Raw genomic sequence first — 13,535 nt, forward strand, 5'->3', positions numbered from 1 at the left:
GCTTACCACCCCTACCGCCGCACCAGAAGGATCTTGCGAGCTGCCGCATGCCCCTCAGCACCTGCTGCAGCAGAGGACTGACTCCGCTCCTCAGCTGGTGTAGGCCATTTGCACAGCTAGCAAATGGCCTCCACACATGCGAAGAGGTCAGCGGAGGGGTGGAGCTGATCCTCCGCCGCAGCCGGTGCAAGGCAGCATGCCACTACTCGGAAGAGTTTTCAGGTGTGGCAGTACGAGAGGTCAGCACTGAGTAATTTACAATTAAAGGTCCCTCCCACTGTTCTCTCTGGGCAGCACCAACAAAAGATGTTGCATATTTACATACTTTCCCAAACACAATGCATGTAGAAAAATAGCACATAGAAAATGTATTTCCTCCCTAACCTGCTCATTTTGTACTTCTAGGACATTTCCCCCCCAAAGGATATGCAAATATTCATAACCTCCCACCTGCAGCCAGATCTGGTATAACCCAGGAAAAAGTGTTATCGCTTGATTTTTCTGCCTGTAAAAACAGATCCTTAGAAATTCCATTTTTAGCTCCCAGCCATTCACCCACACAGTGCAGGTGGATCAAATGCACAAAAAAGGAATGCATATTTAAGCCAATAGCACCTTAAATGAATGCATATTTAGCTGATGGCACCTTAAGTGTGTTTCCCATAATTAAAGTTCTGCGTTTTATACAGCGGCTTTTCCTTCCTTTCTTTCTTTCTTTCTCTTTTCTTCTCCTATGATTATAGTTTGAAAATTGACATGCAAATATACATATATCTCTTCTCCATAAAGTGTATTTCATTTCCCCCCCAGCAATTAATGTCATTTATGAGATGACATTCTCCAAACAGAAGAATATGATTATGCAAATTACCACAGGAAAGAAGATACCAGTTTCGAAAGCAAATAGGAAAGAGAAGCATGTGAAGCAATAGACTTGAGAAGATAGTGACTTCCACCTCCACAGAATCAAGTATTTCTTTATTTCTTTACCCTTCACTCTCTGGTCCTAGGCAATGTTCAGACTTTATACCGAGAACGTGTGTGGGAGGGATCATGGCAGCCTCCCCTTGAATTACACACATCCAGTTAAATGTCTGTTGAATCTGCACGGAAATTCCCTCCATGTAATCAGAAAATCGTGATTTGTTTGAGTCCTGCCCCTTCTCTTTACCTTCCATGATCTGGGCTTGCCACTCTATGAGAGAGCACTGCATGGGTAGAGGTGCTGAACAAACCAAGATGAAACCACAATTACAGATTCAGTAATCGCACGAAACCATGGTTTGGTTTGAAACACTACTGTAACTGTAATTGGGCAGAAGTGTTCTAAGAAGAACATATCTCAGAGAATACCTTCTCCATTATGAACCTCTCTTACTGAGATCATCTGTGGACGTCCATCTGAAGTTGCCACCAGCTGATCTGGTAGCTACTCAGGGACAGGCCTTCTCCATTGCTGCCCTGAGGCTTTGGAATGTGCTCCCTGCCAAAATAAGAGCCTACCTGTGCCAAGACGGGGGTTACTCTCTGCTTTCCTGGGATCTACTCTCAGTAGGGAGATTGCTCTGATGCCAATTTTAGGAGCACGCTGCTCCTTTAAGGTAGGCTGCCATCAGTTGAAGACTGATCTAAAGCCACTGACAGGCACTGTGCAGCCAGAGTCCACAGAACCCTGCTCTAGACAACAATATATTATTCTTAAAATGAATCAACAGTAGGGCATGACCTTACGAGCTGCATGGGGAAGAGTTTTGCAAGTAACACTCCAAAACCTTTTAAACCAGACTGAAGCCACTCCTAAGTATATAAAATCTATTAAGAAATAAGGGTCATATATAGGATAAGGAATTGGGTAAAGTAGGGGAAATTGGGAGTAAAGGAAGGCACACAGGAATAGGGGTGAATGGGTCTGAACTTTCATGTCTAAAGGCAGGTCTGGTTTGAGTTGATCAACTATTGTGAAAAAGGGTTTAGGACTATAGCTTTATCCGGACTGTGCTCCTCCAGGGATCTCAGTACATTATACATGGTTCTCTCTCTACCCATATTATCCTCTCTTTAGCCCTGTGAGGTAGGTTAGGCTGAGAGAGAATGACTGACCCAAGGGCACTTCAGGAGCGTCATGGCTGACTGAGAATTTGAAACCAGGTCTTCCCAGTCTTAAACCAACACTGTAAACACTAGGCCAGGTGTCGGGGAATCCCCGACATGGGGCAGGATGCCTGGGGGGAATGGGCTACACCCTGGGACAGTGCCTTCTCCACATGAGTCTTACCAGGCTGACCCAACCCAGCAGGGGAGAATGACAACAAAACTCCAGCCAGGGGGACTTCCAGCTGGCCCCGGCAGAGATTGGGCGAATCACCGCTGAATAACGGCATGATCCCACAAGGCTGGGGGAAGTTCTTATGGAATCTCATGCAGTGTCGCAGCCTTGTGAGATTTGCCCTGAGTGTCCGGGGCTATATAAGGGAGGACTGGCCAATGATGAGGGGACAGTCCAGGTGGAGGGCTCACTCTGGGAGGAGCCTTGGGCTTCCGACAGAGCCTAGGGCAGGGATTCTCAACCTTGGGTCCCCAGATGTTGTTGGACTTCAACTCCCATAATCCCCAGCCCCAGTGGCCTTTGGTTGGGGATTATGGGAGTTGAAGTCCAACAACATCTGGGGACCCAAGGTTGAGAACCTCTGGCCTAGGGGAAGCACCTCCAGCCAGGGGCTTGTGAATGAAACAAGCCTTGGACAAAGGAGTAATGCTCCGCATTGGCCATAGACTCTGAGGCTAACCTGGCCCTGCTGACACCAGAGGATAGAAGGGCCACCAGGATGACACAACTTGGGCCCTCCAGCTGCTGTTGAACTACAACTCCCATCATCCCCAGCCACAGTGATTAATAGAGGTGGTGGGAGTTGCAGTTCCACAACAGCTGGGGGGCTGATGTTGTACATCCCTGCCCTAAACCTCCTCACTGGTTTCCATCTGCTAAACTTCCAGTCTCACTCTGGCCAGAACCCAAACAGGTTGTTGAAATTTTCTACACGCTCTACAGAGCAGAGTTCAAAAGAGACAATTTGACAAATTATCAGGCAAGTCTATGTGTATAGGTAAGTGCAATATATGTGAGTGATTAAGATGGTGGAGACAAACCCTTCGTAATTGCACTTACGCAAAAGAAGATTTTGTGTCATGATCTTCCTTATTGAGGCTGTTTTTCTGTACCTTGTCTTTGATAGTAAAATAATGTACACCCTGTCACCCAGCTTTGCTTATTGTCATTATGATGGTTGTTATTGTTTCACGCCAGCCTCTTGTGTTATTTGACAGATTTCTTCTTTTAAAATCTGCCTGCCCCGTGCATGGAATGAAGATGTCATTTTTCATGCCTTTTCTTCATAAATAATGATTTTGTGAAGCAAAATTGCTAAGAGGAGGCCTAGAATTTCATTATTTCCTTTCCCACCTTTTAAGAAGAATGCAAAAAAAGTGGGTAGAGGGGGAAACCAAATACATAGCCCTGCAAAACAGCCATGAAATCAGAATGCTGGGGTTTGCCAAAGGAAAAGATTAAGGGCTGGGTTCAAATGAATGCCACCATCAGAATAAGAGATCTGTCTCAAAGGAGGAAAAGAGATTTTGATTTGACAGGATTGAGGGGAATTTGACAGAATTCATTTTACTGACAAATAAGATCAAACTATTAGACAAAAATACATTTTGCCTGCTGTGAGAACACTCTCACCTGCCATGATACCATTCATTTTATTTGTATTCCTGGATTTGGGAAAAAGTGATTATCATTTGTTGCAATCAGTTGACACTCACGAACCTTTTGTGTTAGAAAGGTTTTTTACTCTTTAGTCGCAGATGTCAGAAATGAGGGCGGGGGGGGTGTCATATTAAATTCAGAGGCATCTTCCTTTTGTGTAAATATAGGCATAACCTGTATTTAACCTGCATTGTTTAAGGGGGTCAGCTTACCTTCAGAGTCATCTTCTATTCAGGTAAATATGGTATGTGCTCACAGCATGCACACAGTTTTATTGTGTGTAGTTGGGCTGCCTGGAGAAATATTGTCTGAACTGGCCCAAGATTCCTTTTATTTCTATAGTATTATCAATGCATACATGTGCGTTGGTAATGCAGAAGGGGGAAAGACAGGAAGGGACAGAAGGAAATGAAAGCCTCCTTCTGTTTAAAGGAACGTCTTTGTTATTCACAACCTACTGAATTCATCCAAGGAGATTCGTCTGTGGGCACTTCCTGTTGAAACAGGAGCTGCTCCATCCCTGATGGCTTTTAGAAAAGAACTGAGGACACACAGATGACAATGAATATTTATATACCGCTTTTCAACAAAAGTTCCCAAAGTGGTTGACATAGAGAAATAAAGATAAAGATAGATCCCTGTCCCCAAAGGGCTCTGTAGCAATCAGCCCCTCCCTTACCCTAAAAAGTGAACCGGAAAGGCCAGGGGCAAAGGGAGACAGTTGTCTGGGGGCCCACTGCCTTGGGGGGCCCTCCAGAGGCAAGTCACATGACCCACTCCCCCAGCCACACACCCGCCTGGGCTTCCTTCAGTTGTATTCATCCTCCGAAATTGATGTGGGACCCGGAGCTACCAGAACAGCATGTCTTTCTCTAGTACCATTAAATGACTTGCATTGTCCACAATTTACAAAACCTTTTTAAAAATAATTTCAGATGATGTTCTATTGTGGCACATAGGTTATATATATATATATATATATATATATATATATATATATATATATATATATATATATAATTTTACTATGCTTTTTGTTCCCACTATTCAGCCTCATTTAAGATTTCTTTATTTCATGAGCTGAGCTTCAGTGAGGGGGGGCCCATTTTAAAATCTTGTCTCTGGGCCCACGCAACCTTGCTACACCCCTGGGAAAGGAACCCTGTCCTGTCTGTCAGGCAGTGACCTCTAAGGATCAGCCACTCAGCATACAGTGGCCAGGACTTAGAGGGCCTGGCGGCAGATAGTGAAGGGGTCCTTTGATCTTGTGCAGTTGGAGCCAGGCAGGGGAAGCAACACGTTGGCTGGCCAAACCATGGCAGCAACCAGGAACTCTGCAGGGGCCTGAAGTCTCTACTATGGTTTTGGTGAGTTCAGGGAAGAAGCCAGGTCTTGGCTTCGGAGAAGGGTTTAGCCAGGGAACCGTGTGTTAGGTAGCTGGTGTTAGATTTCTTTATTTTACTGCTTTGCAGATCCTTAAAACTGGTCTATTGTGTTTTATCTATAACGCAGGGGCGTAGCAAGGTTGGAGTGGGCCCAGAGACAAGATTTTAAAATGGGCCCCTCGTTGATATACACACACAAACACACTGCACAATATATAGTGTACTCACACTCACGTTCCCATTATGAATACGGTGAATATCTAGTTCACAGGGGTGGATCCAGCAGGAAATTACAGGGGGTGCAACAAGAATTCCCCCCCATAAAAGATTCGACCCCCATATAAATATTGGGGCTTGGATTTTCTCTCTCTTGCAAATGCACTATGCCAGGGTGTGTCAAACTAAAATTTGGTGGTGGACCAGATTAGACTCTGATGCACCGAGACAACTGTCTCCCCTTGCCTAATAGTAGTTACACCCCTGCTGTAATGTAATAATGTTATACCTGTGCCCTTTTTATCCATCCAGGGCACTGCAAAAGTCTCTGTAACCTTTAAAGGTGCTTTTAAAGCTTCCTTACATCTGGGGGTGCTTTTTGAATTATCTTTGCAACTGGGTAACCAAGATTTTAAAGTGTACCACTCCAACTATCAAAGGGAGCGCTCTTTTTGAATTATTCTTGAAAGTACTGAGTGCTTCTTTTAAAAAAAAATCTGTAACTGAAGCTGAGCGCGTGAGAGCCTCAGACTGAAACAGTCTGTAGTATTTTGAATAAAGGTTATTTTTCTTTTGGGTCCGTTACAATTTTAACCTGCCTCTTTGAGTGGATTTTCAATTCAGAAAAGGGGGGGCTGGAAAGCGGTCTTACTCTGGTGCAAACATGCCTCAAGTTTGATTGCTCAGCAGCAGACTACCAAGTTTTCCTCCTCACACGTAGGCAACATGTGGGAGTTTTTTTTGTATTTTTCTGTTTGGTAAAAGAAAGAAGGTTTTCTTGGAATTTTGCCCACAGGGAGGGGGGGATTAAACCCTGTTAAAAAGTTGGCGTGGAGGCAATGATACCAGAGGGACAGTCTTTGTTGAGCAAACATGGAGGGAATGAATCAGCTATTTTCTTTTCCCCACGTGGACTTGCTCTGAGACAAAGGCTGGGCTTAAATCCGCCATTCACCAAGTCTCCATTCGTTACAGGTTCAAAATCTAAAAAGAAACATAAGATAGACCCCAGCACTGGAGGGATGCTGTGCTGGGGATGGATAGGGCCAGTTGCTCTCCCCCTGCTCAATAAAGAGAATCACCACTTTTAAAAGGTGCTTCTTTGCTTTGTTAGAAGGGGTTCCGTTTTGCTCTTAGTTGAATTGTTATTGGTTTATCATTTAACTTAAATGGTACATATGTTTTCAACCTTTGTGTTTAAACTTTTGGCTGTTTTGTTTGATTGTGAACCATCTTGATACTTTTGTTGTAAATGGTATATATATGTATTGAGTGAGTGGGTGAGTGAATGAATGAAACTCTAACAAATGAAGTACAGTATGCACAATGTGCAGGATTGAAAAATGAACCTGTGGTGTTTTTGGTTAATCCATTCCTTGATCCAGGCCAGTTTTTGAATGGGGCTTTAGTTACTTGTATTCCAGCCCTGGAGTAGAGGCGGGGCTAACAAACAACCAGCCGCACAGCAGAGAAAAGCAGTCTGCACTTGCCTCTCTGTACATAATATCTGTCTCATTAAACCGTTAATGTTCCTGATTCAACTCCACTGTCTTGTCCTCTCTCCTCTAGATTCTGCAGAACCAATGGAGGATTCCCTCTGAGTCTTCTGCTCTTCCCAGAGTGGCTCCATCCCCTGAGGGGAATATCTTACAGTGCTCACACTGCGCCTGATTACAGGTGTAGATTGTAGGAGAAGGAGAAGGAAATGCTGCACACTTGCTCTTGGTCCAGAACCAATGGTATTTGCGGTGGAAGAAGGTTTCTGTTTCAATCTGCTAAATCTTGAGTTCATAAGGGTGTGGACGAAACTGGTTTGCCCAGTTTGGTTCAAGTCTGAACCTGACTCGAATTGGACTGGGCATTTTCAGTTTTGGCACCCCAAACTAGAACCCTGGCTCGACTCAAATTCGAGTCGGTTCAGGATTCTAAAGTGTAAAAAAAAATTTTAACTTACTTCCAGGTTCAGCACCCTTTGGGTGGGGTGCTGCCATGGCGATGGGGCGGGGGGGCCTCTGGCCGTTCCACCTCCCCCTGGCCTCCCCCCACTGTTCTGTGGGCCAGTTTGGTCCATTTTTCAAAATGGCCACCATGACAACAGAGAGGGCCAAAACGGCCCCCAAACACGCTGAAATGGCCCATAGAAGACTGGGAGAGGCTGGCAGGGGGAGAGGAAACCACTGGAGACCCTGCCACAGCAGCACCCCCTAGGGGCTGCCAAACCCTGTGGTACATTTTTTTAAAAAAAGGTTTTACACTTTAGAACCCCGAACCGGCTCAACCTCAAACCAAACCAAACTTGATCCTACTCAAGGGTGAACCTCGAGCCAGCCCAGTTTGATGATGAACTAGCTCAACCTCGAGCCGATTCACGCATCCCTAAAATCAAGCCATGCCTCCCCGGCTGGCATAATCTGGTCCTCCTCTGCCAGGATCAATGGTGTCTGGCAAAGGATCTTTCCCCCAATGTGTGGAGCACATGTGTATATGCATAAGTCTGCTCATCTGCGGATAAGAAGTGATGGTGGGTGTTCAGAATCCAATTAAGTGTTCATTATGCTGTCTTCCTTGTGATATTGGTTATGAATTCTTTGGGAGCCAAGCAAAAGACTGCTAGCTAATTATTGCTCAACATACATCTGGAGACCTTGTTTTGTATATGCGATGTTCACACTGCATTGGAAATCAGCAGGATAATGATACAAGCTGTATGCTCCTGCTATGCCTCCTGTCCCAGAAGCCTGTCTGCAGAGCTAATCATTCCAGAACAGAAGGAGTTTGCAATAGGGTTTCACGATAGCAAGTGAAACATTTATTTTCAATGTCTGGCTTGGTCTCTTACTTTATATGACATAAGAATTGGTGGAAGTGCCTTTGAGCCAGTTTAGAGTGCATTTCCCTGACTACTGACTAGAGCGGAGGTTGGTATTAGGTAGCTCAGGTCCTACTGGCAGCAACCAGCTGGGTGCTGCGTAGCAAGGTTGAAGTGGGCCCCAGAACAAGAAGTAAAGATGGTCCCCTGTCTTCTTCTCCCCACAACCATGTCCAAAACTGTGTGGCTGGGTATGCCCTGGGCCCCTTAAAGGGAGTCAGTTGAATTGGGAGTCGGCACCCAGCCTAAGCCCAGCCCCAGAAAAAGGAGAGGAGGTTAGCAGCACGCAAATCTTGTCTTGTCTTGTCTTGTCTTTATTTATTTTATTTATATACCATCCTTCCAAAAATGGCTCAGGGTGGTTCCTTGGCAGAGGAGAGCTGGTCTTGTGGCAGCAAGCATGAATTGTCCCCTTAGCTAAGCAGGGTCCACCCTGGTTGCATATGAAAGGGAGACTAGACATGTGAGCACTGTACGATATTCCCCTCAGGGGATGGAGCCACTCTGGGAAAAGCATCTAGGTTTCAGGTTCCCTCCCTGGCAGCATCTCCAAGATAGGGCTGAGAGAGAGTCCTGCCTGCAGCCTTGGAGAAGCCACTGCCAGTCTGTGAAAACTATACTGAGCTAGATGGACCAATGGTCTGACTCAGTATATGGCAGCTTCCTACATTCCTATGTTCTTCTCTTTAGTCCTGGTGCTGGCTCCTCACCAGGAGACCACAGCCCTCCTTCTGCTCTCTGCCCCCTCCTCACAGGCTGGGCCCATTTAATGAAGCTTCACAAGCTGAGCACCCCAGCCCCACCCTTCCTGCTTCTGCCTCCATACTCCTTATTCATCCCTTGAGTTCACCCCGCTCCCGTCCATTACCTTCCTTTCCTCTTCCTCCTCCCAACCCCTGTCCTGACTCTCAGGACACCCACACCTCTGTCAGTTGTGTCTCTCCGCTGATGTCATCAGTGGGTGCCATTTGGCGCATTGGGCCATTCGCCCGAGTGCAGCTGCCCATGCTGCTCCTGCCTGGCTCAGGGCAACACTGGCTCCGTCTGGCCTCCTGCCTGGCCTCCCTGCACTCACTCCGTCTCCACCTTGCTCGTGGTAAGCCTTGGTTGTGGGCAGGGCAGCCGGACAAAAACTATATGATTTTGTCACCCCAAAACCTTCCATTTAAGATGAGAGTTAAGATAACTTTACATTTTCACCTGTGCCCTAAAAAGCATGACAATTGCAAGCTAAGGTGCCCATCAGAGATACATCAGGCACAAATTCATCAGGAGCATCTCTAGGAAGCTGCTTTATGCTGAGTCATCCCCTTGGTCAGTCTAGCTCAGTTTTGTCCAAATTGAACGGCAGCGACTTTTCCAGGGTTTCAGGCAGGAACCTCTTCAAGACCTACCTGGTGATGCCAGGGAGTGAACCTAGGACCTTCTCCATGAAAGAAGATGATCTACCCTTTGGACCCATCCCTAAGGCAGGAGTTCCCAATCTGTGGTACTCCAGATGAAGCTGGACTACAACTCCCATCACTCCCAGCAACAATGTATCGTGGTTGGGGATGATGGATATTGCAGTTCCGCAACGCCTGGAGTGTCAGTGGTTGGGAACCCCTGCCCTAAGGGGAATATCTTGCAGCAGACTGCGCTCACATGTAGTCTCCCATCCAAATGCAAACCTGGGCAGACCCTTCTCAGCAAAGGGGACAATCCATGATCACTCCGCAAGGCCAAATCACAATGGTGACACAGCGGGAGGTTGCCTGTGCTTGACGTTTGCAACGGAACCATCTGTGTAGTGCAGGCTTTGTGGCAATGATGCCCACCACTCCCAAGTGCGAATATCACATCCATTGATGCCTCGCGAAGGGACGAGTTTTCATTTGCTCTCTACAGCAAAACCCTCACTGTTATATTCATAAAGCAGGCCAACTGTGCTGTGTGGGGATGCTGCAGGGACTGACATAATTAATGTCTCTAATGTGAAAGTGTAAGGTTCATTAGGTTTAGAACTCAGGCAGGTTTTTAATCAAGCATGTTATGGCAAAACATTAAAAGCTTAACACAATTTGTAATAAAATATTTGGTTGCGGGTTGCCTTGGGGCAGAGTGGCCGTGTAAAGAAGGCATTTCACCTCTCAAATGTTTTCATCAGATTACACTCACACCTGGACAGTCAATGGACACAGATTTTTTTTCTCATCATGGGAGGATTCGTCTCAGAGAACAATGACTGTATAAAGTAAAGTATTACATCCTACAGTCCTAGCTTTAGGTATTTACTGATAGTTGTGGAGGACTCCAAGGGGTAGTAAGGGGTAGTGGGTGCTTCCCCCAAAATATTTTCCTCTTTTGCTCCATCATCCACCAGCAAAGTGTCAGGCAATAGTCACGAGCCACCTAATGGCGCAGCGGGGAAATGGCTTGACTACCAAGCCAGAAGTTGCCAGTTGGAATCCCCACTGGTATGTTTCCCAGACTATGGGAAACTCCTATATCAGGCAGCAGCTATCTAGGAAGATGCATCATCTATGAGGCATCATCTCATATTGCATGGGAGGAGGCAATGGGAAACCCCTCCTGGATTCTACCAAAGACAACCACAGGGCTCTGTGGTTGCCAGGAGTCGACACTGTCTTGATGACATACCTTTAACTGTAAAAGGCCTCCATTGTTTAAAGAAGCCTCATTTACTCACTCCCCTATCCCACAAGAATCAGCAGAAGCAAGTGCCGCCAGCTAGGTAGGAGACTCCTCCAGCCTCCCAGGAGCTAGGGCAACCCCTTTGCTTTCTTCCTGGCCAACAACTGTTTTGGGTGAGACCTTGAGCCCTTTCTCATGATTGGAGAAAGGGCCTTAAGGGGGTGAAGGGAGGTAGCCATGAAATGCTTACCTCCCCCACCAACAATTATCTCTTCCTCAGTGGATGGGTGTTTCCTAGGGGGAGAGTTCAGTGCATTATGGGGAGTCTCCTGACACAGGCCTGGAGGCTACTTGTGTGCAGGTGCCGCACAAAGCCATGTGGCACCAATACACAATCATGTAGTCCACTTTCTGGGAGCCCTCGCACCCCAAACCCAGGCTAAGTGGTGGACTCCCTAAGCAAGTTTGCCACCATGCTGCCAGCAGGAGCTGCGTGGTTCCAGATGGTACACACGCACAGCCAAAACCGGTCTGGGTTTCTCAGCCCAGTTTTGGTTGTGCATGTGAATAGCTTTCTTGTGTGGTGGGGTGGGTGCAGGGTCATGTCCCCTGCGGAGGATACTGATCTCTCTCCCCACCACAGCCTGTCCTGCCACATGTTTTTGAACAGGAAGAGAAAACTAACCTAAGGATATGCCAGCTGGGACCATTTACATAGGAACATAGGAAGCTGCCATATACTGAGTCAGACCATTGTTCTATCTAGCTTAGTATTGTCTTCACAGACTGGCAGCAGCTTCTCCAAGGTTGCAGGCAGGAATCTCTCTCAGCCCTATCTTGGAGATGCTGCCAGGGAGGGAACTTGGAACCTTCTGCTCTTCCCAGAGTGGCTCCATCCCCTGAGGGGAATCTCTTCCAGTGCTCACACATCAAGTCTCGCATTCATATGCAACCAGGGCAAACCCTGCTTAGCTAAGGGGACAAGTCATGCTTGCTACCACAAGACCAGCTCTCTTCTCCTTGCAGGTTGCAGGCAGGAGTATCTCCCACCCCTATCTTGGAGATGCCAGGGAGGGAACTTGGAACCTTCTGCATGCAAGTATGCCGATGCTCTTCCCAGAGAGCCCCCATCCCCTATGGGAAATATCTTACAGTGCTCACACATCTCCCATTCAAATGCAAACCCTGCTTAGCAAAGCAGACAACTCATACTTGGTACTACAAGACCAGCTCCCCTCTAATGTGAAGTAATGCTTCACATTAATTATCTTGTTATCCTTTCAACAAGCCCAGCAATACTGGTGGCCTCTTTCACCAGGATTGGTGAAAGCATCAGTACAGATTTTTAATTTTTTTAAAAAAAAGTTCAGAGGAAATTATGCACAAGATCTTACCACATCATGAAATGTATCATTGCAAAACATAAGAAAATGGCTGTCTTTCTAGACAGCGCTAATCAAATTGCTGACCTTCATTTTACAAATGCAATTAGCTAATTTGCTCGTTATTGCAAGATCCCATTTAAAGGAAGACATATTCTTAGAATATAGCACTGTCATTTTTGACAGCAAGGATTTATCACCCTGTCTAAATCTGAAATTTCAACAATATTCATCCCTTAGCCCAGAAGTAGCTATAATAGATCAGGATGCTTGCAATATCCTGTCAGATGTTTGCTATTAGGCAAGCTAATTTTTCCAAACTGGTGTTCACCTTTAGCAGTCCCAACAGTACTGTATTTACCTGAATCCAAGTCTAGCCCCCACCCCAAAGTTCTTTGATGTTAGAAATTAGGGAATCATCTTAAATGTAGAGTTCTCTTCCATTTGGGTAACTAAGGGTATAACCTGCATTTAACCTCTATTTTTAAGAGGCTCATCTTAAATTCAGAGCCATCTTGTATTCGGGTACTCACCCAATTCCCGCACTTCTCTTTGTAGACGATTGGGAATATTATCCTTTTCTGAAAATAGGTCTGTGAAGAACCCTTGTCCTTTGTTGCCTATTGTTTGGAGGAAAGATTAGAAATTAACTATCAAAAAACTAAGTTCACAGTGTTCACCAAGAAATACTCCAAACACAGATCACAGATTAATGGCCAAGAAATGGATGGATGGATGGATGGATGGATGAAGTGCAGTCAAGTCGGTGTTGACTCTTAGTGAACACATAGATAGATTCTATTCAGGATGATCTGTCTTCAACTTGGCCTTGAAGTTGAAGGTCTCTCAGTGGTGCATTCATTGCTGTCGTAATCGAGTCCATCCACCTTGCTGCTGGTCATTCTCTTCTTCTCCTTCCTTCAACTTTTTCCAACATTATGGACTTCTCAAGGGAGCTGGATATTCACATAATGTGTCCAAAATATGATAGTTTGAGCCTGGTCATTTGTGCCTCAACTGAAAATTCTGGATTGATTTGTTCTATGATCCATTTGTTGGGGCCAAGAAATAGAGGAGGTTAAAGCTTACAGATATCTAGGGGTAAGTTTTCCAATCAAATAGCTCCTGGAAGGCTCATGTTACCCAAGGTGCACATAGAAGTGCAATTGTGCTATCTAGATTCTTTTTCTCCAAGAGAGGTAAATATACCTGCAGTGGTGTTCTGGTAAATACAGTTGCCATCACCACATCATGAGGTCATAGCTTGTCTATTTGTTTGAGTC

Source organism: Hemicordylus capensis, chromosome 7 (genome assembly GCF_027244095.1).
Source record: "Hemicordylus capensis ecotype Gifberg chromosome 7, rHemCap1.1.pri, whole genome shotgun sequence".
Taxonomy (NCBI): domain Eukaryota; kingdom Metazoa; phylum Chordata; class Lepidosauria; order Squamata; family Cordylidae; genus Hemicordylus; species Hemicordylus capensis.